A 26,766-nucleotide genomic window follows, 5' to 3' on the forward strand; every position below is an offset into this window, starting at 1 on the left:
TGCTGTAAATCCAATATTAAGCCTCAGTATATCAGCATGTGAAAGTTCACTTTCCTTGTCAAAAATCCATTGACTGCAATTTAGTGCAGGTTTTAAAATATTTAAAAATAAGTAAATCATCACCTCTACAAAAATAATAATGTGAATGTCAGACAAATGCTTCAGCATTCACTCGCTGCTATCACATAGTGTCTTTACTGGACCAATGTTCCTTCTATTATTACCAATGTTTATAGATCCTTGAGTTGACATATTTACGTGGGCGTTGCTCACTGGAATAGTTCAAACAATTTTGTTTTCATGGAATGGAAGATTAAGTGAAAGATTGCTTTGATTTATGATAACATGACACTGATTGTTGCTAATTCCTCCGTGTGCTACACTTGCAGTGATGTTTGCATCAAACTGCTGAAAACTGACACCAAAATCTGCCTCTGAGAGAGGGAGTTAAGGGAAATAAGTGAATTTGCTTTCAGATTGACTTATTCCAGGAAACCTAAATCATTCACAGCACCCTCTATATTTTAAGAAGCATCATAATTAAACACAGCAGAACAAAAATATTCAACATTATTAAAACATTGTAGTATGAGGCATGTAACTTGCATATTAAAAGCCATTTCTGTTGTGTTTATTTTAATTCGGATACTACATCTTGACAAACACATGGATAGTAGGATGGATATAGAGGGATACGGCACAAGGAAGTGCTGAGGGTTTTGCCAAGGGTGGTAGTATCATGACCAGTACAGGCTTGGAGGGCCGAAGGGCCTGTTCCTGTGCTGTATTGTTCTATGTTCCTTGTTATGAGGCATGTAACTTGCATATAAAAGTCTTTTTTGTTGCATTTATTTGATTTCAGATACTACAGAGTAATTCCTTAAAACCTGGGGAAACAATTTGCATCACTTTGGTTTCAATTGTAAGCTTAGAAAATTCTTGTCCCTCGATTTTTTGCTCCTCGAGTCTGTTCTGTAATTCAGTAAGATCATGGATGATCTGTGACCCTGCTCCATATAACTACTCATGCCCTATAACCCTTAAGTCCTTTGGTTTACAAAAGTGCTAAATTGTCATTTGCAGCAGACAGTTCCAACCAAGCTTTCCAGGTCCAACTTCACTCTCCCAAGGCCTTATTTTAATTTTTAGGCTGTATCCCCTCGTTTTAGATTCTCCAAAGAGCAGAAATAGGGTCTATCTACTCCATCTGTTCTCTTTAACATCTCAGAAACATTGATCAAGTTGCCCATGGTCTTCGAAATTCCCAGAAATATAAACCTAGTTTGTGAAGCAGTTCTACAGCAGCTGGATATCTTTCGTTCCAAGCTCTCCTCATGCACTGGGAGGTATTACAGTACCGTTACAAATGGAAGTAAAAGAATGAATGCCAAGCAGGAGGGAGATCTATGAAAGTCGGAGAGGTAGCAAAAGTGCAGTCTAAAGGGAGGATTTTGGAGGTTTTGAACAGTGGGGAAAGATTACTGGCATGGCAGAGAGATTCAGGAGAGGGTTACAAAAGTTAGTGGTGGAATTAATGGTGGCGTGAAAAGAGTAATCTGGTAACAGAAGAGAGAAGTGCACATAAGAACATAAGAACTAGGAACAGGAGTAGGCCATCTGGCCCCTCGAGCCTGCTCCGCCATTCAATGAGATCATGGCTGATCTTTTGTGGACTCAGCTCCACTTTCCGGCCCGAACACCATAACCCTTAATCCCTTTATTCTTCAAAAAAACTATCTATCTTTACCTTAAAAACATTTCATGAAGGAGCCTCAACTGCTTCACTGGGCAAGGAATTCCATAGATTCACAACCTTTTGGGTGAAGAAGTTCCTCCTAAACTCAGTCCTAAATCTACTTCCCCTTATTTTGAGGCTATGCCCCCTAGTTCTGCTTTCACCCGCCAGTGGAAACAACCTGCCCGCATCTATCCTATCTATTCCCTTCGTAATTTTATATGTTTCTATAAGATCCCCCCTCATCCTTCTAAATTCCAACGAGTACAGTCCCAGTCTACTCAACCTCTCCTTGTAATCCAACCCCTTCAGCTCTGGGATTAACCTAGTGAATCTCCTCTGCACACCCTCCAGTGCCAGTATGACCTTTCTCAAGTAAGGAGACCAAAACTGAACACAATGCTCCAGGTGTGGCCTCACTAACACCTTATACAATTGCAGCATAACCTCCCTAGTCTTAAACTCCATCCTTCTAGCAATGAAGGACTAAATTCCATTTGCCTTCTTAATCACCTGTTGCACCTGTAAACCAACTTTCTGTGACTCATGCACTAGCACACCCAGGTCTCTCTGCACAGCAGCATGCTTTAATATTTTATTGTTGAAATAATAATCCCGTTTGCCGTTATTCCTACCAAAATGCGTAACCTCACATATGGGACATAATGCTGGAAGAGATCACTTGTGTAACAAAAGGGAATTTATGTGAAGACAAAGATATTTACTGGGACAAGGAGGACCGTTTGCGATTGATGGAGTGTGCATGGGCTTGGACGATCTGAAGGACATGCACTTCATGGATGCATTTGAAAAGTTTGATTTGAGGTGGCTAAAGACACAAATCAGGCAATGGTGGGGCATAGCAGTGTTGAAATGGGAAAAAAACAGACTTGGTGTTGGAACTGATGGGCGATTGGAAATTCAGCTCAAGATCAAAGGGTGCAAGGAGTTTCTGGTCCTCCTGACACCATGGTATTTGGGAGAGATATTGATCGAATCAGTGCTCTACAAACTGAAAGAAAAATTGTATTTGTTAAATTATATACATGTTTCCTTTAGTAAAAGTAAACAACATTAACCATGATATCTATGTTAATTTCCTTAGACACTTACTATGTATGTGAGGCAGCTGTTGTGACGTCGACAAGTCAGTGATGCCTCTCTGACTTCCTCCCTATTAACTTGAAACCGAGTGGAAGCTGCGTACTACCAGGGTGAGTAGCTGTGCTCCAAAGATCTACAGTTTTCCTTGTCACTTTGATAGATGTCTAGTGGTGGAGGGAAACAAATGAGTTCACAGCAAAGAGGTATACAAGATTAGTAAATTCAGATTTTTGTTCTGCATTAAACCATTGTCTTATCTCTGCTGTTTGCTAGATTTTGCGCAAAGCTGTAGTGACTAATTCATTCTTGTTGTAGACATCAGACTTATATATAGGGTAGTGAGGAAGCATGATAAGATTCTATGGTCCAATGGTTTATTGATACAGGCAAGAACTGTATCTGATTTAAGGCTTTTCTCTTGTTCCCGTTGGGGAATTTCATTTGTACAGTTGAACTAGTCTGCTTGTGTGAAACGAGAATGTTTTTAGATAAATAATGTTTACTGAAGTTAAAATGAGCATTTTGCTGACCTAACATGGTTTCATAATCATTACAATTACTGCACATAACTTTCTGCTCACCCTCAGGTGTTACAAGTGTGTGGAATCAGAATTAGTGCTTGGCTGAAGTAAACACTGAAGAGATGAATGAATCAAAGTAGTTTTATTCAACAGCATTTTATATTTATACAGCACCTTTAATGTAATTAAACCTTCCAAGGTGCTTCACAAAAGCAATCAAATGGTTTATCCCCCCCCCCCCCCACCACCCCTCACCCCAAAGCTAACGATCTACGACTGCCAAATGTCAAAGCCAACACACTTAAATACAATTTTCATTATTGGAAAAATCGGCGTGTCTGAAATCCAGGGCAAATGGAAAATTCAGGTTGCATTTCAGGTTTGTGCTCTTCTTTATCACTGGAGGGCAACAGAATTGAATTGCGTTTATTGCCTGAGAGGCTTTTTTTCCCCCAATGCTTTTGTTCTTTTCAATTTGCTCAGTCATGGCAAGCTTTCCTCCTTCTTCTTCTTGGATACAACAATTTTGCTGACGCTGTGGTGACCCATCTTGTTGCTCTTGCTCTCCCCTTTAAACAGCACATTTCCAGTTTTACCCTCTGATTCTTTCTCTACTTTCCCTTGCTCCATTGTTGCCTCTCTTGCGTACGCAGGCTTCCTGGTTGCCAGCCTACTTGCACATTGTCAGGTTGAGTAGTTGTTGGCCTGCAGGCTTTAGGCTCACATCTGTCCACCCGGGGGCATCTCGGTTCGGACGGATATGTTTCATTGATAGCCTAGCTCAGGTTATCTAACACACATCAGGCTGGGAATCACAATTTAGTATAGTGGCATGCATTACTTTGATTGTTCTCCTATTGCATTAGTTTTCTTCTTCATGGAAGTTTACTTTTCAAAATGTGTTTACTTTGAGATGTTGCAGAAGACAAACTCAGAATATGAGTGATGTCAGTTTCATAAAATGCGTGCAGCTGCGCAAGGGCCCATCTGAAATGAATATTTTAAAGTTATTCCTGTGATAGTCGGGGTTTTGAGTAAAATATTTCCTGAGAGAGAGTTTTGCAGCACAGGAGGGGTGGCCATTTGCTGTTCTTTTCACAGCTGCAAAGGAAATGCGTAGAAATGTTTTTGACAGATCTTATCTGCATGCTGAATTTGTGGTTTGATTATGTTTCGGTGCATCTTATCGAGCAGTAGTTGGTAATTTGATGATGAAAGGATGATGTATGATGGTGCTGCACAATAAAGTTTGAATTTATGGAAACACAGACTTTAAAAATGTGGTAGTGTTGTATAGTGGAGGGATATCTTGTTAAACTCTACATACTTCTGCAGAGGAAATGATTTTCGTTATACTTTTGGATTTTCTCTAGAGCTCAAACCACACTTCCTTCCAGAAAAATTTGTTGCTCACGCAATGTGTTGTCCCGAAAGCTCCACTTCTAATGTTTATAAGTTTTTAAACAATTGTGCATCTCATTTGTAATATTTTTTTTTATAAATGTTTTTTATTCAGTTTTCATGTTTTATATTGAACAAATTACAAATTGTTAGAGAGAGAGAAAAAAAAAGAACACGCAAAAATTAACATATATATTTACAGGTAAGCATCTTCGTAATAATAACTGTGGCCTCCCCCTTTAGCCGGCATACATATTTTACATTCCCCAATATGGCCGAGGCACATGTTTATTGGCATTTATTTAGTTTGGTTTTGGGCCTTAGCTAGCCATCAAACCCCCATAGCGAACCCGTAGCCCCCGCCCCCGGCTACCTTCCCCTGATTCTTGGCTACCCAGCTATTCTTCCTCTTGTTCGTTGGCCACAAACAGGTCCCGGAACAGTTGCATGAATGGCTCCCACGTTCTGTGGAAGCCGTCGTCCGACCCTCGGATGGCGAATTTGATTTTCTCCATTTGGAGAGATTCCGAGAGATCGGCCAGCCAGTCTGCAGCTCTGGGCGGTGCTGCTGACCGCCAGCCAAACAGGATTCTACGGCGGGCGATCAGGGAGGCAAAGGCAAGGGCGTCCGCCCTCCTCCCCAGGAATAGATCTGGCTGGTCTGAAACCCTGAAGACCGCCACTATCGGGCATGGCTCCACCCTCACCCCACCACTTTGGACATAGCCTCGAAGAAGGCTGTCCAGTACTCCACAAGTCTGGGGCAAGACCAGAACATGTGGGCGTGGTTGGCCGGGCCTCTTTGGCACCGTTCACATCTGTCCTCCACCTCCGGGAAGAACCTACTCATACGGTTTCTCGTTAAGTGGGCTCTATGTACCACTTTAGTTGCGTCAGGCTGAGCCTTGTGCACGTGGAGGTGGAGTTGACCCTATGCAGTGCTTCGCTCCAGAGTCCCCACCCTATCTCCATCCCCAGGTCGTCCTCCCTGAGGGTTCTTGTTGCGTCCAGTACGGTGTCGTCCCTTTCTACCAGTCGGTCATACATGTCGCTACAGTTCCCTTTCTCTAGGATACTTGCGTCCAGTAGGTCTTCCAGTAGTGTCTGTCGTGGCGGTTGTGGGTACGTCCTTGTCTCCTTTCGTAGGAAGTTTTTGAGCTGCAGGTACCGTAGCTCGTTTCCCCCAGCTAGCCGAAATTTCTCTGTCAGTTCGTCCAGTGTTGCGATCCTGTCGTCCGTGTATAGGTCCCTGACTGTCAGTGTCCCTCAGTCCTGCCTCCACCTTTTGAAGGTGGCGTCAGTCAGTGCTGGTGTGAACCTATGGTTGTTGCAGATGGGAGCCTTGTCCGACATTTTGTTCAGGCCAAATTGCTGCCGCAGTTGGTTCCAGGATTGGAGGGTGGCTGTCACCACTGGGCTGCTGGAGTGTTTTTTGGGTGGGGATGGGAGTGCTGCCATGGCGAGGGCCCGGAGGGAGGTCCCCATGCAGGAGGCCTCCTCCGCACGCACCCACTCGGCTTCTGGCTCCTGGATCCATCCCCTTACTCGCTCGGCTGTTGCCGCCCAGTGGTAGAATTGTAGATTCGGGAGGGCTAGCCCCCCCCTGGATTTTGTTCCCCCCCCATCCTTGTCTGGTGCCCCTGTGCAGCTGGAAGTATTGGGAGTTGGTATTGTTGGTCATTTGTAATATTTAAATAATTTCACAAAACCCTGCAGTCAAATTTTAAAATGATTCGTACAACACAGTATCAGAAGGAATTCTTGAGGGCAGTGGGTGTTAAACTTTTGGATTGCTCTGGCTGTAATTATATCTAAGAATTTACAGTGCAGAAGAAGGCCATTCAGCCCATCGAGTCTGCACCGGCCCTTGGAAAGAGCACCCCGCTTCAGCCCAACACCTCTATTCCATCCTCCTTTATCCCCGTAACCCCACCTAACCTCTTTGTACACGAAGGGCAATTTATCATGGCCAATCCACCTAACCCGCACATCTTTGGACTGTGGGAGGAAACCGGAGCACCCGGAGGAAACCCACGCGCACACAGGGAGAACGTGCAGACTCCACACAGACAGTGACCCAACTGGGAATCGAACCTGGGACCCTGGAGCTGTGAAGCAACTGTGCTAACCACTGTGCCACCGTGCTGCACCATTATTGATGGTGCCATGATGGGCCGAATGCTATAAACCTTTCAGTTACTCTGTTCCAAAGCAATCCCATAACTTGTTGCAATGAGAGCACCCCTTTCAATCAAAAACTCTTAGCAGGAGTTTATATGCAGTTTACAATAAACCTTGATAAATGCACATATGCAATAGCAATTGATACCCACAAATACTGTAATTGGATTTTTTTAATGGAAACAAACTTTAAACTATTTGGAAAAATGTGCATGCAAAGTGGACAAAATAGGGACAGCAGGAAGCCATTCAATACCTGAAGCCTGTTCCATCATTTAATTCGATCATGGACGATTTGTACCTGAACTGTGTTTATTCCATATCCCTTGATACACTTGCATAAAAAATACATCGATAAATACAGAATAGAAATATTAGCAAAGTCAAGTTTAAATTGATCCCAGCATCGACAATCTTTTGTGAGAAAGAGTTCTAGATTCTCACTGGCCTTTTGAAAAGTGCTGCCTAATTTCACTCCTAATTTTACTCCTAAACAGTCAAACTCTAATTTTTTTGAAAAATCCAGGTGATGAACCCAGGTCGAAATCCAAACCGCCCCAATACCACAAAGAGATATTCCCATTCAACCCGGTTGAATGCTTTCTCTGCGACCATTCCCTCTATCTTTGGACCCGCTGGAGGCGACATCACTACATTCAATAACCACCTTGTATTGGCAACCAGCTGTCGGCTCTTCACAAACCCCATCTGATCCTCAGCTATCACCCATGGCAAACAATCCTCCACTGCCAGCACCTTAGCAGTAAGTCCACATTGGTATTTAATAGTGATATAGGCCGATAAGACCCACACTCCTCTGGATACTTATCTTTCTTCAAGATTACAGAGACCGAAGCTTGTGCCAATGTGGGCGGCAGCTCCCCCCAGGCTAATGAGCCATTGAACAGTTTTTTTCATAGAATCCCTGCAGTGCAGAAGGAGGCCATTCAGCCCATCGAGGCTGCACTGCCCCTCAGAAAAAGCACCTAACTAGGCTGATGCCCCCACCCTATTCCCATAACCATCCTTCCCTATGTACGGTATGCATTGTTTGTACAGCACGTAAGAAACAATACTTTTCACTGTATCCTAATACATGTGACAATAATAAATTAAATCAAATCAAAAGCCCCATTTAACCCTTTGGACACGAAAGGGCAATTTAGCACAGCCAATCCACCTAACCTGCACATCTTTGGACTGTAGGAGGAAACCGGAGCACCCGAAGGGAACCCACGCACACACGGGGAGAACGTGGAGACTCCGCACAGACAGTGACCTCTGAGTCCAAAGAACATCCCTTATTCGGTACGGTAGCACAGTGATTAGTACTGTTGCTTCACAGCTCCAGGGTTCCAGGTTCGATTCCCCGCTGGGTCACTGTCGATGTGGAGTCTGCACGTTCTCCCAGTGTGTGCGTGGGTTTCCTCCGGATGATCCGGTTTCCTCCCACAAGTCCCGAAAGACGTGCTTGATAGATGAATTGAACATTTTGAATTCTCCCTCCGTGTACCCGAACAGGCGTCGGAGTGTGGCGAGTAGGGGATTTTCACAGTAACTTCATTGCAGTGTTAATGTAAGCCTTCTTGTGACACTAATAAATATTATTATTAGACTCCTCATCTGATAGGTCTTCAACACCTCTCATTGGAGGAGAAATCTTAATCCCTCTACGTTTCCACCTGCACCCCCCCCCCCCTCTCCCCCCCCCCCCCCCCCCCCCCCCCCCCGGCAAAACTGGCAAACAGAACCAAAGAAACCAATCCGCAGACAGGAGCCACTCATGTGGAAACACTCCATGGCTGGCACCGGAAGTGTCTCGCTCCAATTTAAAAATGTTCCCTCTTGTTCTCCCACCGCAGGAAACTGTTTCTTCCTATCTAGCCTATCAAACTCCTTTGTCATTTTAATAGATAGAGGCCAGGGGCTGGTTTAGCTCACTGGGCTAAATCGCTGGCTTTTAAAGCAGACCAAGCAGGCCAGCAGCACCGTTCGATTCCTGTACCAGCCTCCCCGGACAGGCGCCGGAATGTGGCGACTAGGGGCTTTTCACAGTAACTTCATTGAAGCCTACTCGTGACAATAAGCGATTTTCATTTTCATTTTCATTTCAGAAAGGAAAGTCAAAGGAACAATTCTTAACATGTGAGTGGGAGTGAGAAAAGTGACAGATTTATTCATGCTCTTTATGATGTTCAAAGACACCAGGGCATGATATGAAATGCAGCTTAGTTTCCAATTAGAAACAAATAAGTTACATAAAGGAGAAGTTACTAAACTGTGAAATAAGCTCTTGTGCATGGAGTGATTTTGGTGAAGATGATGTTGCTACAATTTTAATTTACATTTTCTCAAACGTACTGTTTTCAATGATGAACAAATGTGAAGTTGTTTGTGGCTGAGCTTAAATCATCGATCTGAATGTGCTTTCATAATGAAGCATTAAATTATTAATCTTGTTACAATCCACATTGAAACTGCTAATGTGTAAAAAGGAAAGGAAGGAATGCCCATTGGGACAAGTGAAAGAATATCGCTGGACAAGATTGCACTTTTAAAACCTCTACTGCGACAGTCAACTAAAATCAACATAACTTAAACATTCATTAACAGGTGAAAGATATTTCAAATAAAACCTTATGGAATTCCAAACACTCACATTACTTCCCATACTAATGTGGGACCATGTGCAATCTCACAGTCTTTTCAACTTGACTTTATTTTGCAGGATTTGTCACTTCCCATCTGCTCTTCAGTCACAATCTCCAGCTGGTGTATTCCACCCAGAGTGCCGAGACATGGTCATCACTGACAAGCTACAAATTCTCACTCATGTCACCTAGGCCTGATGACACACAGTCCCCAGAGATTCCCTTCACTGTCCCCTTTAAATGGTCTGGTGGGCTCGGGCACCACTTCAAAAGCAGCAAGATACATTATCCAATCCACAATCCATTGCTCTTCCTGTTTTCAATAATAAATAATAATAATAACCGTTTATTATCACAAGTATGAAGTTACTGTGAAAAGCCCTTAGTCGCCACATTCCGGCGCCTGTTCGGGTAAGCTGGTACGGGAATTGAACCTGCGCTGCTGGCCTTGTTCTGCATCACAAACCAGCTCTCTAGCCCACTGAACTAAACCAGCCTCAATATTCCATCGTTTCCAACTGTATAACACACACAGTAACACAGCCTCTTTACTCGGAGTCGATTCAATATCAGGATCTATTCAAAGGAAGTGCAGCACGGCACACACTCCCGTCTGCATCAATGGCTCCGGGTCGATAGCTGTAAGTTCCTGGGGGGTCACCATCACCAACAGTCTGTCCTGGTCCACTCACGTTGATGGAACAGTCAAGAAAACAGTCCTACGGAAGCTAAAGAAATTTGGCACGTCTGTATCGACTCTCACAAACTTCTACAGATGTGCGATAGAGAGCATCCTATTCGGCTGCATCACAGCCTGGTATGGCAACTGCTCGGCCCAAGATCGCAAGATACTGCAGAGTGTGATGAACTCAGCCCAGCGCATCACACAAGCCTGCCATCCTCACATTGATTCTGTCTACACCTCCCGCTGCCTCAGGAAGACAGATAGCATTATCAGAGACCCCTCCCACCCAGGCATTGCTTTCTTCCAGACCCTTCCATCAGGTAGAAGGTACAGAAGTTTGAGGACCCGCACATCCAGACATAGGAACAGCTTCTTCCCCACAGCTACAAGACTCCTCAACGACTCCCCCTCGGACTGATCGGTTCCCTGTAAGAACACTATTCACAACGCCCTATGCTGCTCTTGTTCATGTATTTGCTTTGTTTGGCCCTTTGTTCCGCACTGTAGCCGATCATTGTTTGTCGATGTACCATTTGTCAATGTTCTCTGTTGATTATTCTTTTGTCTACTATGTACGCACTGTGTACGTTCCCTCGGCCGCAGAAAAATACTTTCCACTGTACTTCAGTACATGTGGCAATAAATCAAATCAATCATTCAGGATTGACAAACAGACAACTGTCCCATCTGTAGTGAGCTTTATTTGTTTCTCTTTTTAAAATTCATTTTTATGGGTTGTGGGCTTCGCTGGCTAGGTCAGCATTTATTGCCCATCCTTAATTGCCCTTGAGAAGGTGGTTGTGAGTTCCTCTCTTGAGTTGCAAGCCATGTGGTGTAGGTGTATCCACAGTGCTGCTAGGGAGGGAGTTCCAGGATTTTGACCCACTGACTGTGAAGGAACGGCCGATATATTTCCAAGGTAGGATGGTGAGTGACTTGGAGGGGAACGTAAAGGTGGTGGTGTTCCCATATATCTGCTGCCCTTATCCTTCTAGATGTAGTGGTCATGAGGTTGGAAGGTGCTGTCTAAGGAGCCTTGGTGAGTTCCTGAAGTGTATCTTGTAGATGGTACACACGGCTGCTACTGTGAGTCGGTGGTGGAGGGAATGAATGTTTGTAGAAGGGGTGCCAATCAAGCAGGCTGCTTTGCCCTGGATGGTGTTGAGCTTCTTGAGTGTATTTAGAGCTGCACTCATCCAGGCAAGTTGGGGATTATTCCAGCACATTCCTGACTTGTGCCTTGTAGATGGACAGGAGTTTTGGGGGGGGGGGGGGGGGGGTGTCAGTAGGCGAGTTACTCGCAGCAGAATTCCTAGTCTTTTGTTTTTAGAAATTTAGAGTACCCAATTATTTCTTTCCCAATTAAGGGGCAATTTAGCATGGCCAATCCACCTACCCTGCACATCTTTTTGGGTTGTGGGGGTGAAACCCACGCTGACGCGGGGAGAATGTGCAAACTCCTCACGGACAGTGACCCAGGGCCGGGATTTGAACCCGGGTCCTTAGCGCCGTAGTCCCAGTGCTAACCACTGTGCCACCGTGCTTCCCCAGGTTTCCTAGTCTTTGACCTGCCCTGGTTCCCACAGTATTACTATGGCCAGTCCAGTTCAATTTCTGGTCAAGCGCAATCCCCAGGATGTTTAGAGTGATGGGAACACCATTCAATGACAAGGGATGGTGGTTTGATTCTCTCTTATTGGAGATGGTCACTACCTGGCACTTGGGTGGCGTGAATGTGACTTGCCACTTGTCAGCCCCAAGCCTGGATATTGTCTGGGTCTTGCTGCATTTGGACACAGACTGCTTCATTATCTGAGGAGTCACGAATGGTGCTGAGCACTGTGCAATCATCAGCAAACATCACCACTTCTGATAGACTACTCCTATCAGTGACTTTTTCACCTTACTATTTCTAATTTCCATCCAAATGGATTCAACCTTATCCTCCATAGCACCGATGTCATCTCTTACTATTGCCCGGATGTCATCCTTAAATAACAGAGCTACACCACCTCCCTTACCATCCACTCTGTCCTTCCGAATAGTTTGATACCATTGGATATTTAACTCCCAGTTGTGACCATCCTTTAACCATGTTTCAGTAATGGCCACTAAATCATAGTCATTCACGATGATTTGCGCCATCAACTCATTTACCTTATTCCGAATACTCCCGAGTATTCAGGTACAGTACACTTATGTTGGCTTTTTTACCTCTGTTTTGAATCTTAACACCTTGATCAGTAACCTCTCCTGAGTTATTTTTCCTCCTAATTTTCCTTGTTGTTGAACCCATATCTTCATATAACAACCTGAAAATGAGAATCGCTTCTTGTCACGAGTAGGCTTCAATGAAGTTACTGTGAAAAGCCCTAGTCACCACATTCCGGCGCCTGTCCGGGGAGGCTGGTACGAGGTCGCGTCGCTTTCCATTTATGTTTTTACTTCCCGTTTTATTCCTTTTAGTATTACTGGGCCTATTCACTGAGCTCCCCTCAGTCACTGTACCTTGTACTGTGGCCCTTTTTAATTTTTGACTATGGCTTCTCTGCCTTACACTTTCCCCCTTACTTCCTTTTGTTTTTGTCCCTATTTTACTACCTTCCAACATCCTGCATCGGTTCCCATCCCCCGCCACATTAGTTTAAACACTCCCCAACCGCTCGAGCAAATAGCTAGATCAGCAAATAGACATCAGTTCCAGTCCTGCCCAGGTATAACCCGTCCAGTTCATCCTCTCTATCCTGTCATTTCTACTCTGACCAGCACGTGGCACCGGTAGTAATCCTGAGATCACTACCTTTGAGGTCCGATTTCTTAACTTCCTTCCCAGCTCCCTGTATTCTGCTTTTAGGACCTCATCCCTTTTTTTACCTCTGTCGTTTGTACCGATGTGTACCACGACCACTGGCTGTTCACCCTCCCCCTCCAGAATGTCCTGTATCCACTCCAATACATCCTTGACCCTAGCACCAGGGAGGCAACATACCATCCTGGAGTCTGTTTGCGGCCACAGAAACGCCTGTCTATTCCCCTTACAATTGAATCCCCGATAACTATTGCACTGTCACACTTATTACCCCTCCCCTCTGCAGCAGAACCCAACCGTGGTGCCACGATTTTGGCTGTTGCTGTTTTCCCCTGAGAGGCCATTCGCCTCAACAGTATCCAAAACAGTATATCTGTTCTGCAGGGGAATGGCCCTGCAGATTCCTGCACTACCTGCCTCGCTCTCTTGCTCTGTCTGGTGATCACCCATTCCCTTCCTGCCTTCAGAGTTTGAGCCTGCGGGACTGTTGGGACCAGATTTGGAACTCCCAGACACTCTGCCGCCGAATGGGAGAATCCCGCCCATTATTTTTCTTGGCCAATCTGTATTCTACTTCCTTGTATCGGATACTATTTCTAATTTCCTTTGTAAGCCATGGATTGGCCCTCTTACCCCCTTTGCTTTTGTGCCAGACAGGAATGAACAGTTGCTGTAGTTCCTCCATGCGTTCCTTCAATGTTTGCCATTGTCTCTCCACTGTCATCACTTTAAGTAACTCTCCCCAATCTATCAAGGCCAACTCACGCCTCATATCCTCATAGTTCCCTTTGTTTAGATTCAGCACCCTAGTCTCCGTTCTTTGTGTGAAGAAGTTCCTCCTAAGCTCAGTCTTAAATCTACTTCCCCTTATTTTGCAACTATGCAATTGTGAAGCAAGGGGGGGGGGAGTAATGGAGTATTGTATCATAATCCAATTTTTACATGTTTAATAAATGTTTTTTCTTGTTGTCAAAACAAATTAACAGTCCTAACAGTTTGTTCCTCCACATTTTATTTTAAAAAAAGTTAAAATAGTGGTCTTTTGAGCCAGGGTTCCGTTTTGGGATCTTCCCGTCCTGTTCTACCAACAACTAGAATAGTAACACATTCAGCTGCAGTATTTGTAGCAGTAAAGGATTCTCCAGAGTATCTTTAGATTATCCTCAGTACCACCAAAATCCTACAATCTCCTCTCTTTAAATAAGCTCCAGTTTGACTGAACTAAAACCATGAAATGCTGACCATAGACAAGATGCCATGCAGCATCTGCAGAGAGAACAACAAAGTGAAAGTTTCAGTTTCATGATCTATCCATCATTAGAACTGGGAAACGGTCAAGATGTAACCGGTTTTACGTAAGCTCAGAGACAGGGAAAGGGGGAAGGGAGGAACGAACAAAATGGAATGTCAAATGGAAACAGGAGAGATTAAATTAGAAAAGGGATATTGGTGCAATGTAATGGGACAAGTAAAGAAACAAAAGATGGGCCAAGAGGCAGTGTAATTGGTAATAGCAGAATCATCATTAATATCCATTGTCTAAAGAGTGGGAGGAGTGGTTATTATCTTAAATTATTGAATTGTATTGGTTGGGACACAAGGTGTCTAATGGAAAGGTGAAGTTCTAATCCTTGAGCTTCGTTGAACCAATTTTTAAAGTCGAAGAGGGGTCCGATTGGGAGTAGAGTGTAGAATGAAAATTGCAAGTGACTTTTTAAAATTCACATACGGCATGTGGGCGTTGCTGGTTAGACAAGCATTTATTGCCAATCCCTGGTTGCCTTCTTAAACCGCTGCAGTCCCTGAAGTGTAGGTACACTACAGTGCTGTTAGGGAGACAGTTCCAGGATTTTTGCCCCTGTGACAGTGAAGGAACGGCGATATATTTCCAAATCAGGGTGGTGAGTGACTTGGAGGGGAACGTCCAGGTGGTGGGATTCCAAGATATCTGTTGCTCCTGTCCTTCTAGATGGTAGTGGTTGTTGGTTTGGAAGGTGCTGTCGAAGGAACCTTGGTGAGTTCCTGCAGTGCATCTTGTAGATGGTACACACGGCTGCCACTGTTCGCCGGTGGTGGAGGGTTTGAATGTTTGTGGAAGGAGGAGCAATCAAGTGGGTTCCTTTGTCCTGGATGGTGTTGAGCCTCTTGAGTGTTGTTGGAGCTGCGCTCATCCAGGCAAGTGGAGAGTATTCCATTACACTCCTGACTTGTGCCATTGTAGGTGGCGGACAGGCATGGGGGGGGGGGGGGGGGGGCATGGTGGGAAGCAAAGAATTAGAAGGGAAGGTTCTGTGTTGCCTGTGATGGTAGAACATAGAACTTAGAGCATACAGTGCAGAAGTTGGCCATTCGGCCCATCGAGTCTGCACCCACCCACTCAAGCCGTCACTTCCACCCTATCCCCGTAACCCAATAACCCCTCCTAATCTTTTTGGACACTAAGGGCAATTTAGCATGGCCAATCCACCTAACCTGCACATCTTTGGACTTGGGGAAGGTGTGTTGAGAAGGGGAATAGGATTGGGGCTTAAGGAGTGGAGCAGGGTGTCATTGGGGGAACAGTCTTGCTGCAATGCTGGAAATGGAGGGTAGGGCAAGATATGTTTGGTGGCAGCATCATGCTGGAACTGGAAGAAATGGCAGAGGATGATCCATTGAATTTGGAGATTGGCTGAAAGCAGTGAACCTTATTGTGGTTCTGGGAGGAAGGAGAAAGAATGTAGGAAATAAAATGAACAGTCACAGGCCTGCCAACCACAGTGGTGGTGAATCCTCAGGTGAGGAAAAAGGAGAACATATTGGAAGTAATGGTGCGGAACGTGGCATTGTACGAACAGATGAAAACGAGAGAGAAACTGGAAGATTAGAATAGAGTCCTTACAGAAAGTGGGATTGGAAGAAGAGTAATCAGTGTAGTTGTGCTTATAGGAGGCATTGGTTGGAAGCCTATTGTAAAAAATGGAGACCGAGACGTCAAGGAAGGGAAGTGAAGAGTTGGAGATGGATCATGGGAAGAGGGGTGTATATTAGAGGAAAATTGATGAGATTTTCCCGTTTGGGTGAGAGCAGTAAACAGCATCAATACAGTGATCAACATGCAGGGTAGCGAGGTGAGGGATGGATCCTGTTGTCAGGAATGGACAATGTTCCACATATCCCACAAAAAGACAGGCGTGCCTCCGATCCATACTGGCTCCTGCAACACCTTTCAGGAAAGTCCTATTTGTGGATCTTGGGAATGACTTTTGCTGGGTGGCTCAAGGTACACCAGCTTGCTGTGACTTTATAAGTTTACTCTTGTGTTGTCATATTTGCTCCAAACGTTTTACCAGCGTTTTGTGAATCGTATTCTGTAATTCTGTCCATTTTTCTCAATGAGGAGCATAAATCAGTGATTTTGTTCATCAGCAACCACAGTAGAACAGGTCCCTGAATGCATTATGCAACCCAAATAACACGTGTCGGCTGATAGCTGACTCATTTCCTGACTTCTGCCAATGCTGATTGTGCTAAGCAGTCAGGCTTAACATGGATTGATTTACCTGTAGGAGGCAAAAGCAATATTGAGCACTTTTCAGACCAAACAGAGATGAAATGTTGAAATATATTTTGGCTTTTCGGGAATGATGTTTGTAGATATTAATCTTGTGATTCGAGGTGCTGGTTACTTGACAATTGAAACTTTATGCTTGGCTTAATGTTGCCAACTTCACATGTTTCACTGAAGGATTGAACGACTGAACCATGGCCACTGTGCCACCTGATCACTTGTCATTTCTGTCACAAGGTTTGTGAATTGGCTTATCAGTTTGAGGTCTGCATTGTGTGCGTAACGATCTTCCTTTTTGTGATCCAAAATATAGGCCTTTTAGTTACTGATTCACTAAATAGTGGAAGTTATTTTTCTTTATTTGTCTTATCTAAGCTTTTCTTAGTTGATACATATTGAAAAGTTTATGCATAATGATTACATCTCCTCTCAACCTTCTTAGGGGAGGTGCCAGCGGACCGGAGACTCGCAAACCTTACGCCCTTGTTCAGAAAAGGTTTTCAGGATAAGCCTAGCAATTACAAACCAGTCCTTTCACATCAGTGGTGGGCAAGCTCCCAGGAACAATTATTCGGGATAGAATTAGTAGTCACGTGGAAAAATGTGTGTTACATAGATAGATAGAAGATAGGAGCAGGAGGAGGCCTTTTGGCCCTTCGAGCCTGCTCCGCCATTCATCACGATCATGGCTGATCATCCAACTCAATAGCCTAATCCTGCTTTCTCCCCATAGCCTTTGATCCCATTCTCCCCAAGTGCGATATCCAGCCGCCTCTTGAATATATTCAATGTTTTTTTTTAATTGACAGTGTCAGAAACCCTTTAATAAAATGTACACCACGTATGCTGAAAAACATGCACCTTAAGCCACTCACATCCACCTCGCCCAAAAAATATTCCTGGAAATAAGTTAAGGATTGCAGCAATAAAGAAGCTATCATGACATGGATCCTAAATAGCAGTTGAGTGATACAGTCCTTTTGTGCAGTTTTGTATTGTGGAAACTGCACTGATCAATTAAACATCATGTTAATGAACAGGAAAAAACAGCCGTGCCAAATCACGGTATAAATGCAGGAGCTCTCAGACTCCCAGGTAATGACAGTAGGAATGAATTAAGAAGTATTTTGTCAGGAGTGCGATGAGGTGGATGATTTACCTGATGATCTGTGGTCAATGCAAAGTTGGGCTTTCCAACTCTCCCATACTTGGAGTATCCGGCTGCCTCTACTGATGTGAGAATTTGTTGGAAACAGTAAGACTATGGCGAAATGAAAGGAATTATGCCTTTTTTTTGTCAGAGAGCATTAAATACCATTTTGATGTAAGTATACAGCCATGAAGCACAATGAATTCTGCTGGGGGGGGGTGGGTGGGCAGTAAAATATTTCAGTGACGAGTCACGTGTTCAGAATGGCTTCAGGCTCGAGTGAAAGGAATTAAAACACATCAGCTAAACAGGATTATATTCAATGTTTTAGCAACTCCTTCCTGTGGTAATGAATCCCACAGACTGACCACTCTTTGTGTGAAGAAATGTCTCCTTATCTCTGTCCGAAATGGTTTACCCTGAATCCTCAGGCTGTGAACCCTGGTTCTGGACACACCCATCATTGGTAACATCTTCCCTGCATCTCCCCTCTCTAGTTCTGTTAGAATTTTATAAGTCTCTATGAGATCCCCCCTCATTCTTCTGAACTCCAGCGAGAACAATCCCAACCTAGCCAATCTCTCCTCATATGACAGTCCCACCATCCCTGGAATCAGTCTGGTAAACCTTCGCTGCGCTCCCTCGAGAGCGAGAACATCCTTCCTCGGAGAAGGGACCAAAACTGCCCACAATACTCCAGGTGTGGCCTCACCAAGGCCCTGTACAATTGCAGCAACACATCCCTGCTTCTATACTCGAAACCTCTCACAATGAAGGCCAACATACCATTAGCCTTCTTTACCGCCTGCTGCACCTGCATGCTTACCTTCAGCGAATGTTGCACAAGGACATCCAGGTCCTGCTGCACACTCCCCTCTCCCAATTTACAACCATTCAGGTAGTAATCTGCCTTCCTGTTTTTGCTTCCAAAGTGAATAACCTCACACTTAACCAAATTATACTGCATCTGCCATTGGGTTGCCCACTCGCCCAACCTGTCCAGATCATGCCGTACGATCCCTGCATCCTCGTCACAATTCACCCAATGCCTAATTTGGTATCATCTGCAAACTTTGAGATGTTACATTTGCACATTTGAGTTGTTAGTCCGTGTTCTCAAACTTTTGTATATTTTGCCTGATGGAAGAAGTTGGAAGAGGGAATTACCTGGGTGGGAGGTGTCTTTGATTATACTGGCCACTTTCCCAAGGCAGCGGGAGGGACAGACAGTCAATGGATGGGAGGCGGGTTCGCGTGCTGAACTGGGCTGTGGTTTCTTATGGTCTTCGGCCAAGCAGTTGCCATACCAGGCTGTGATGCACCATTTCTATGGTGCATCTGTAAAAACCGGTAAGAGTCAATGTGGACATGCCGAATTTCTTTAGTTTCCTGAGGAAGTATAGGTGCTGTTGAGCTTTCTTGATGGTAGCGTCGACGTGGGTGGACCAGGACAGATTGTTGATGATGTGCACACCTAGGAATTTGAAGCTGTCAACCTGTGATGCAGACAGGGGTGTGTACAGTACTTTGCTTCCTGAAGTCAATGCTGCCATTGGGGGAGATTGTTGTTGCACCATGCCACTAGGTTCTCTATCTCCCTCCTGTACTCTGACTCATTGTTGTTTGAGATCCGACCCACCACGGTCGTGTCATCAGCAAACTTGTAGATGAAGTTGGAGTCGAATTTTGCCACATGTGTGTGTACAAAGAGTATAGCAGGGGGCTGAGTATGCAGCCTCGTGGGGCTGTAAAGGTTGGAAGAGAGAATAACCCGAGTGGGGGACTATCGTGGAGGAGGTGTCGTTGTTTATCCTGGTCTATGGGTCAGGAAATCGAGGGTCCAGTTGCAAAGTGAGGAGCCAAGTCCTAGGTTATGAAGTTTTAATGTGAGATTGGCTGGGATTATGGTGTTGAAGGCGGAGCTGTGGTCAATAAATAGGAGTCTGATGTAGGAGTCCTTGTTGTTGAGATGCTCCAGCAATGAGTGTAGGGCCAGGGAAATCGGTCTGCTGTGGACCGGTTGTGGTGGTGTGTGAATTGCAGTGGATCAAGGTGTGTGGAGTATGGAATTGATGTGTCTCAAGACCAACCTCCCAAAGCATTTCATTAGAGGCTGCATTAGAGGCTGCATTTGAGGCTAATCAGACTGATTCTTGAAAAGGTTATCCGATGGGGAAAGGTTGGGCAGATGCCCATGATAGTTTGGAAGCATGAGAGATGATCTGATTGAAACATATAAAATCTGGCTTGGCAGGGAGGGCGTGGGGAGAAAAGCAAATTACTGTGGATGCTGGAACTTGAAACCAAAGAGAAAATGCTGGAAAATCTCAGCAGGTCTGGCAGCGTCTGTCGGGAGAGAAGAGCTTTCCAGTCCAAATGAGCCTTTGGGCAGGGAGGATGCTGAGAGTGAGTCAGTACAGACTCAATGGGCTGAATGGCCTCTTTCTGCTCTGTAAATTCGATGATGTCCTTTTATTGCTTTATTGAAATTGTTTATTGTCGGTAACACAATGACATGAGAAGTATTCCTATTCTGGAAGCTGTAGGGAGAGTACATTATGTGGAACAATTATATTTTTTTAATGTGCAAGTATATTTTGGTGAACTGCATCGGTGGTAAATGTAACCCGAGGCACTGAAAAGGTTTTGTGTTGAGCAATTTCTTTTCCAGACTAAATTTAGTACTAAAGCCGATTATCTCATTAGTGACCACATCCAGGCAGACTTGTGATACCCTCTTCACGGATAGCCATTGTAGATATGTGGCACAAGTAGCATTCCATTTCTGAAAACAAAAATCATTCGCACCCTGAATTTTCTGATTACGCAGACTGAATATCACTATAGTACAAGGAGCATTGCTGGAGGAGAACAATCACTTTTCTAACTAGCGTCATTACAGCTCCTCAAATCACATCAAATATTAGACAGCATTTAAAATGAATGTGTGAGGCTGACTGATAATGGTAGACGTCGACGTCAGTCTGAACTTTGTGCAGATCATGTGTCTGTCACATGATTTTATTTTGCAGAAAGCTTTGTTTTTATTCTCTTGTACGTGTAGGCAATTGCTCCTTAAAAACATTATTTGATCGCGACCGGAGGGGGGGGGGGGGGGGGGGGGGGGGGCGTGGCAAAGGGTGAGGATGTGGGTGGGGGCAGTGTTGGTGTTGTGGAAGTGAGAAAGTTCTGTCAAGCAAAGTTGTCAGATTGATCTCTTCCAGTCAGAATGTTCCTCATTTGAGCTAACATAAAACTTTGAGACCATTGATGGAGATGTTAGGACCTATGTATGAGATTACAAACCAGGCACTCAATTGAACAGTATTTCAATGTCTGTCGGTCACTTTCCACTCGTTGCTGATTCCCTGCCCCTAAAGTGATTATAGAGACTTTTGCCAGACTTCGCTGAATTCATTCAAGAGTTTGATCCAGGTGACTGATGCATGACTTAACTGCTACTTGGTTACCTGCTCAGGTTTACTGGCAATATTACAACTGGCTTTTCCCTGGCGTAGCTCTGAAATTCTTCCCCCCAATAAACAAACAAATCCAATCTAAAATAATCTCAGAGGGGCAAAATTTTTTTAAAATCTCAAGGTTCAGGTATAATCGGGATAATTCCTGCTTCACTCAGAGGATGGAAACCAGCCCAGGCGATCTCAGAAGACAATGTGAAACTAAGCTCTGATACTGTCAGTATCCTCATTTATATTGATTCCATTCATTCCCTTCACTGTTACAAAAAATGAATCACTGAACTGACTGTGATCAGGCTAATGATCAGAGCTGCTAATCACTACAGGTGTTTGTGCAGATCTTACCCTTTCCTTAACCTTTCATGTTTAAAAAAAAATAAATTTAGACTACCCAAATGTTTTTTTTTCAATTAAGGGGCAATTTAGCGTGGACTCCCGGAATCTGGCACATCATAATTGAAGGTTCATTTGTTTTTCTGCCTCCGTAGATAGTTCAGGCAGTGCCCTATTTGCCCCCCACCCTTCACCAACACTTCAACCCCCTCCCTCCCCACCAACCTCATCTCCCCTCTCTCCCCACCACCCCACTTCCTTTCCCTTTTGTTGGTACAGAGGCGAGGGTATCTGGTGTCTCCAGCACAAAGTTTAGTGCTTGTACTGTTTGTTTTTTTGTACAACTGTGTTCTGAACTGTTTTAATACTCATAGTATACACCCCCCCTCCCCGTATATTGGTACTGAGGAGAGCGTACCCTGTTTCTCCAACACAAAATTCGTGTGTGTACTGTTTGGCCTTGTGTATATTTTTTTACTGTTTTAATAAAAAGATATCGCCAGTTCAACTCGCCTGCACATCTTAGGGTTGTGGGGGTGAGACCCACGCAGACATGGGGAGAATGTGCAAACTCCACACAGACAGTGACCCGAGGGCGGGATTGAACCTGGATCCTCAGCACCGTGAAGCAGCAGTGCTAACCACTGTGCCACCATGCTGCCCCGTGAAGCAGCAGTGCTAACCACTGCACCACCATGCTGCCCCTGTGGAGCAGCAGTGCTAACCACTGTGCCACCATGCTGCCCCTGTGGAGCAGCAGTGCTAACCACTGTGCCACCATGCTGCCCCTGTGGAGCAGCAGTACTAACCACTGCACCACCATGCTGCCCCTGTGGAGCAGCAGTGTTAACCGCTATGCCGCCATGCTGCCCCGTGAAGCAGCAGTGCTAACCACTGCACCACCATGCTGCCCCGTGAAGCAGCAGTACTAACCACTGCCACCAAGCTGCCCCGTGAAGCAGCAGTGCTAACCACTGTGCCACCATGCTGCCCCTGTGGAGCAGCAGTACTAACCACTGCATCACCATGCTGCCCCTGTGGAGCAGCAGTGCTAACCACTGCCACCATGCTGCCCCGTGAAGCAGCAGTGTTGACCGCTATGCCGCCATGCTGCTCAGTGAAGTAGCAGTGCTAACCACTGCCACCATGCTGCCCCGTGAAGCAGCAGTGTTGACCGCTATGCCGCCATGCTGCTCAGTGAAGTAGCAGTGCTAACCACTGCATCACCATGCTGCCCCTGTGGAGCAGCAGTGCTAACCACTGTGCCACCGTGCTGCCCTATGAAGCAGCAGTGCTAACAACTGCCACCATGCTGCCCCTGTGGAGCAGCAGTGCTAACCATTGCTCCACCATGCTGCCCTGTGAAGCAGCAGTGCTAACCACTGCCACCAAGCTGCCCCTGTGAAGCAGCAGTGCTAACCACTGCCACCAAGCTGCCCCTGTGGAGCAGCAGTGCTAACCACTGTGCCACCGTGCTGCCCTGTGAAGCAGCAGTGCTAACCACTATGCCACCAAGCTGCCCCTGTGGAGCAGCAGTGCTAACCACTATGCCACCAAGCTGCCCCTGTGGAGCAGCAGTGCTAACCACTATGCCGCCATGCTGCTCCATGAAGCAGCAGTGCTAACCACTATGCCACCGTGCTGCCCCGTGAAGCAGCAGTGCTAACCATTGCTCCACCATGCTCCCCCGTGAAGCAGTAGTGCTAACCACTGCCACCATGCTGCCCCGTGAAGCAGTAGTGCTAACCATGCCACCATGCTGCACCGTGAAGCAGTAGTGCTAACCATTGCTCCACCATGCTGCCCCGTGAAGCAGTAGTGCTAACCATTGCTTCACCGTGCTGCACCGTGAAGCAGTAGTGCTAACCACTGCCACCATGCTGCCCTGTGAAGCAGTAGTGCTAACCACTGCCACCATGCTGCCCTGTGAAGCAGTAGTGTTAACCACTGCCACCATGCTGCCCTGTGAAGCAGTAGTGCTAACCACTGCCACCATGCTGCCCTGTGAAGCAGTAGTGTTAACCACTGCCACCATGCTGCCCTGTGAAGCAGTAGTGCTAACCACTGCCACCATGCTGTCCTGTGAAGCAGCAGTATAGTGGAGCGCGAGTCTTCGGGTCTGAACCCTGCACATCTTTGGGTTGTGTGGGTGCGACGCACACAGACACGGTGAGAATGTGCAAACTTCACATGGACAGTGACCCAGGGCCGGGATTGAACCTGGGACCTTGGCGTTGTGATGCAGTAGTGCTAACCACTGCGCCACCATGCCACCTTGTTTTGTAATATTTCAAGGCTTTTTTTGCTTATATGTGCAGTCTTTTGATTATTCTCTCACATTCTAAAACAGTGTGTGTTGGAGAGAGTTCGGTAGATCTTAATGAAGTCTTAAGTAGATTAACTATGTATACAGTGTAAGGAACTTCCTGTTAAACCTTGTTATCCCTGTGTATTCCTTTTACTTTCTGTTATTTTGGCTTTTTAAAATTTAGTACCTGGACAAAAACTTGCCGATGCCTTTAAGATGGACGTCACCGTTAATTTTTTAAAAAGCTATCCAGATGGATATTGGTGATGACTCATCTTGATGGAATTGTCTGTTGGCCAATGAGCTGTTTACCTTGCCGTGCCCTCAGCTGATCATCTATGCTGATTGGTAGTGACTGTTCTGGAATGGAAAGGGCAGTATGGTAGCACAGTGGTTGGCACTGTGGCTTCACAGCGCCAGGGTCCCTGGTTCGATTCCCGGCTTGGGTCACTGTCTGTGCGGAGTCTGCACGTTCTCCCCGTGTCTGCGTGGGTTTCCTCCGGGTGCTCCAGTTTCCTCCCACAAGTCCCGAAAGACGTGCTGTTAGGTGAATTGGACATTCTGAATTCTCCCTCTGTGTACCCGAACAGGTGCCGGAATGTGGCGACGAGGGGCTTTTCACAGTAACTTCATTGCAATGTTAATGTCAGCCTACTTGTGACAATAAAGATTATTATTATTTGTCTGCTGCCGAGTTGTTGTCCAATTGCAGCTTAACATCCATTTTTCTCCTGGGTGAAACCCTGTGGGGCATTGACCTGCCAATGTGGCAGCTCCTGCTCAAAGGGCCCCCTTGCAACACCCCCCCCCCCCCCCCCCCCCCCATATAGATTTAAAAAAACAACCAAAGTCACAAATAAATAACCCCCTCCAAAAAAAAACACCACACGCGGAGGGGGGTGTGGGGGCTTACCCACCCCACTCCCGTACAAACTTATAACTCTCCAAAATACAATAACATAACAAACAAAAGAAAAAAAAACCTCCTTCAGGCAACATACAACAACTATAACCTCCTACCTTTGCAGTTATAGCTCCTCCATCTCACACCAACTGTCAGTTCTCCCCCAGTCTTGGCCCCTTACAAAGTCATTGGCCTCTTCTGCTGTTTCAAAATAGTATTCCCGGCCTTCAAAAGTGACCCACAGTTTTGCCAGATACAACACTCCAAACCGGATCTGCCTTCGGTACAATACCGCCTTGACCCTGTTGAATCCTGCACACCATGCGCCAGCGCTGCACCAATATCCTGATATAGTCAGACACGGTTCCCCTCCTATTCACAGTCTTGCTTCTCCCTGGCCAATTGTAGGATATTTTCCTTCTACGCGAATTTTGTGCACCTGCACAATCACTGCCCGCGGTGACTCCCCAGCTCCCGGCCTCTGCCCTAAAGATCTATGGGCCCTGCAGCCTCTGGGGCCTTGCCCGGCACTCCCTGCTCCACCAGCCCGGCCAACATCCTTGACACATATTTTGTGGTGCTCGTTCTTTCCACACCTTCTGGCAGCCCTATAATCCGTTTTCTTGCTCGTCCATCTTCACCCTCAGCGACTTGCATAAGTCTCCCAGGGCCCCACCTCCGCCTCCAAGGACACGATCCAGTTGTTCTGGTCAGACACCACCGTCTCCACCTTGTAACTTCACCCCTTGTGCCTGCAGGCAGTTCTCCACTCGGTCCATCGGCCCTCGCAGAGGTGCTACTGCTCTCTCGATGTCCTTCGACCAGTCCCCGTGCATCACCTTCCTTTGCTGCTCCATCTGGGCCTTTCCGACTGGCGATGACCCTTCCCCCTCTGCCATTTTCACAAATGTTCCTGCGCCACAGGTCCCCTCCAGTTCCTTAGCCCGGTCTGTGAATGTTTTTTGCTGGGTCTGGTAGCCAGTAGACATACCAATCCTGGGGCGAACCTCTCCCTCTACACCTTCCGTACCACTTTCCTGCCAGAGCTACCCCACCAGCAGATATAAATTGCCCAACCCAACGCCTTTGAGCCGGAGCTGCCCTGTGTGCGACCACTCACTCCATGGCTGCCACCGGAAGTCAGAGTAGTAGATTAGCTGCCCGTTATTCTATTGTGTGTCTTATCTCTATTGCTGGTATAAATAAACAGTTGTTATGCTTAACTTACGAATCTGGTGCCTGTATGTCATTGGAGCAGCCAAGGACCAAAGATCTCAGAAACTTTAGACAAATTATCAGTTAATTCACTTGTGTTGGGACTCTCGGGTCTGTGGGGCTGAAATTGACCGTGCATTAGCCCAGGGTGTCCTAACAATAGTTACATTTAAGTTTGTATTTATTAACTGCAAGAACTATCCACAAAAGTTCAAGCTAGGATCTGTCTCCATGCTTGTGTGTGCACACGGCTCTATCCAACACTAGACTGACCCCTCGGTGCGGGTCATGTGATCTCTCATGTTACTGTACGGACAGTACTGTACTGAGCCCCACGTTAACCCTATAAATGCCAGGCCCTTATACTATACTGTTAGCAGAGTAGACTGAAGGAGAGCAGAAAACTAACTCGCTGCGTTTTCTGTTGTTTTTAGTTATGAGAAAATCCACCAATTTAAAGCAACAAAAAGCACCCACTGAAAACTGTTTCATTTGTTTTGTTTTGAGAAGTGACAATTTAAATCTGCTGATACCAAGACCACATCTGAGTTGCTAAGCAACAGAGACGGTCATTGGAGTCCGTACGTTTCTTTTCTTCTGAGTTTGGCTTTAGGCACCAGTCCTTGTGGGTTGAGACTTGGCTATTGTGTAAGGATCAGTCACCCCAGATTGGGCCAGATGCTGTATGTGATTTAATGGCAAAACAACCAGAGCAAAACCATGCATTAGATGCTCAGTGG

At 45.7% G+C, this 26,766-nt stretch overlaps 1 long non-coding RNA gene across 1 annotated transcript in view; it reads left to right on the top strand.

Annotated features, from left to right (window-relative positions):
• LOC119968734 overlaps positions 1–26,766 on the top strand; it is a 299,307-nt gene that overhangs the window by 123,365 nt on the left and 149,176 nt on the right. The window contains exon 2 of the long non-coding RNA XR_005461197.1: positions 2,841–2,949. This is a non-coding gene — a long non-coding RNA (uncharacterized LOC119968734). The remainder of the gene's footprint in view (positions 1–2,840; positions 2,950–26,766) is intronic.

The sequence above is a fragment of the Scyliorhinus canicula genome, chromosome 1 (assembly GCF_902713615.1).
Source record: "Scyliorhinus canicula chromosome 1, sScyCan1.1, whole genome shotgun sequence".
Lineage (NCBI taxonomy): Eukaryota > Metazoa > Chordata > Chondrichthyes > Carcharhiniformes > Scyliorhinidae > Scyliorhinus > Scyliorhinus canicula.